The following is a 2,702-nucleotide window of genomic DNA, read 5'->3' as shown; positions in this document are numbered from 1 at the left end:
AATTGACATCTTTTCGAATACAGAAAAGAGAACTGTATCCAGAGACAATAGACACTCCATTGTCCAAGCAGAGATGGACAATTGTTTCAGTACCTGCAACCGACAAGCAGAGACTGCAGAATCCAGAGCTATTGCTGCATAGAATATATATATATACATATTAATGTTAGTCTTTTTCCTTAAATGATGAAGATGGGAAATCAAAGCAGCAGCATCGTCATCCCTCAGGAGGAGAGACGTGCTCATTGCTCCACAACTAAGTGCTGCAGCCTAAGCTACAGGAGCATAATAAATGTATGCACTGTATTCATCTTGTTTTACTGTCACTAATGATTCAAACTGCATTTTTCATTGGTGCAAAAAGTGTTCCGATTCCAGTGCACCCACCTAATGATGTACGCATGACACCCACAAAAGCATCCAGACCCTTTATAGTGATCCCAGTTCTTAGAAGGTCTGACAAAGGAGTGGGTGAACTTAAAATGGATGTGATTAGCAATGACGCATGTAGTAAGAAGTAAGTTGAAAAGCAGGAATAATGGTACAAGAAAAATGGGAGAAAACCAGAATTGTGGACGATTGTTTTATGCACCAGGAATGGTTCATGGTACCGCAGTGATCATGGATCATTATTGGGCGTGTGAATCCAAAGCAGATATCAGACTATCGAGAAACTGGGGAGGAAGATGTACAATAGTAAATGTCCATGTTCCAGCATTGGTGATTCCAAAAAGTGATCTGAATATTGACAGTTTCCCCAAAGCAGATGCTCACCTGAGAAAAAGGAGATCTGTGGAACTGATGAATAGAATAAGGCAAGAAAATTACTTTTCGGCTAAATCAGAAGAAGCTTTTCATGCAATCCCTTATGAACACAGAGTGTTCAGCCTGACCTCATCAGTGTTCACGACAATTTTTATGCCACAAGTTCAAGTTGGAGCAAATACTAAATGGTTGCAGATACCAGATGGGAGTTACTGCAAACCATCAACACAACCATAAAAGGATTCAATGCAATCAAAGAAGAGTTAAGGGCATTCCGACTAATGACTCTCCAGAATGGATATATCCTTGACATGATCACAGCTATGGATGGAGGTGTTTGTGCAAAAATCAGAGAATCATGTTGCACATTTATACCGTCTCACGACGAAGACAATGGAACTCTAACAGAGGCCATAGGTATGCTGACAAGCCTACAGAATCAAATGATTGATGAAACTGATGAAGTTGGTTTGGATCACTATTCTCATGGGTTCCACAATGGATGGCAGATGCATTCAAATTCCTAGGAGCCCTGCTAGTGATGATACTGCTCGAATTCTGTGTTATCAAGATAATAATGTCCCAGTGCCAGAAAGCTACAAAAAAGGCCATAGGGATGAAGATCATGATCGATGTCGAACCAGGGTGGAAGCCCAAAGACCTGACTGATGCAGAAATAAGAGACTTTGTGAAAGCTAGCATTCATGCGCCAGAAGGAACAAAGTTTCAGTATCCAAGGAAACACAGAAACTATGGAGGAAGGTGGATCTATTGCAGCCCAAATGGACAATGTCAACTAATTACATGGAATGGACAAACAAGTAAGAACAGCAGGAAGCTTGAAGGGAGTCATAAAAATATGGACCCCAAAGAGACATTTCTTCAGACCTTCATGTGTGGACCCAGAAGACGAAGTGAAAGTGAATACAGAGGATGCAGGAAAGATGGATACAAAAGAGAAATGGAAAGTGGTCGATGAATCGCCCAGGTGGGCGGAGTGTAGGGGAGGTCCCAAGCACGACCTGCACTCCAGCCATCCATTTTGAAGTACCAGGAACGTTCACACTGAAATATGTGATGTATGATGAACAAATAAACCAGCAGAGAGCCGCAGTGGGGCTCTGTCCAGTACCTATCAGAAGAACAGCACCTGTTTTTTTTTCTTGTTTTTTTTCTTTTTTTCTTTTTAATATGGAACGCTTCACGAATTTGCATGTCATCCTTGCACACTGGCCATGCTAATCTTCTCTGTATCATTCCAATTTTAGTATATGTGCTGCCGAAGCGAGCACATGAACAGCATCTGTTGAAGTACCGACACCTAAGAATACTTGTACAGTAAGGTATCCATTGAGAAAACCCTATCGACAAATGAAACAGAATGAAGATTGCCAGAATGCAATGCCTGAAGAAGCCGAGAAAGTCCTAAAGGGAGACGAATGGTGACGTCACACGAATCCGGACTGACGCACATATGGAAGATATGACAACCTGCGAATTACGAAAAGCAACGAAACACCATGAATAAGGGACATCAGGAACCTAAAGTGAAATATCAATGTCAAATGTAAGAAACTTAAACCATAAACACGATGAACATAGTCAGCCAGTTTACACGTGTACATATGCTTGGAACCGCTAGAAGGCTAAGAAAATTGTGCAGCTTGCTTATGTTTAGTGGTGCACAAAACATAGATAGATAAGATAGATTGCGGCAAGCGCCACCTAAACATATCTACCTCAAAAGGAGTATTTTATATAAGTATACTTCCACTATGCACAAGAGCAGAATCTACCAAAGGTTACTAAAGGTCTCAGGAAAGGAGCTCCTCAGCACGTAACTCAAAAACTAAAGACAGAGAGAAACTCAGACGCATGCAAATCGTGCCAAAGAGCCATGGTCGTATCGGCTGAAATAGACCAATAGTAGATACAAT

General features: G+C 41.3%; 1 non-coding gene across 1 annotated transcript; it reads right to left on the bottom strand.

Annotated features, from left to right (window-relative positions):
- Positions 1 to 1,950: 1,950 nt before the first annotated feature.
- On the bottom strand, positions 1,951 to 2,057 carry LOC138517100 (U6 spliceosomal RNA). Its single transcript, XR_011282374.1, has one exon. It is a non-coding gene; the product is annotated as a U6 spliceosomal RNA (small nuclear RNA).
- Between the last annotated feature and the right edge of the window lie 645 nt (positions 2,058 to 2,702).

The sequence above is a fragment of the Ambystoma mexicanum genome, chromosome 6q (genome assembly GCF_040938575.1).
Source record: "Ambystoma mexicanum isolate Mex_15411 chromosome 6q, UKY_AmexF1_1, whole genome shotgun sequence".
NCBI classification, from domain to species: domain Eukaryota; kingdom Metazoa; phylum Chordata; class Amphibia; order Caudata; family Ambystomatidae; genus Ambystoma; species Ambystoma mexicanum.
The sequence above is the reverse complement of the archived record's forward strand: the minus strand, read 5'-3'. Positions and strand labels throughout refer to the sequence as shown.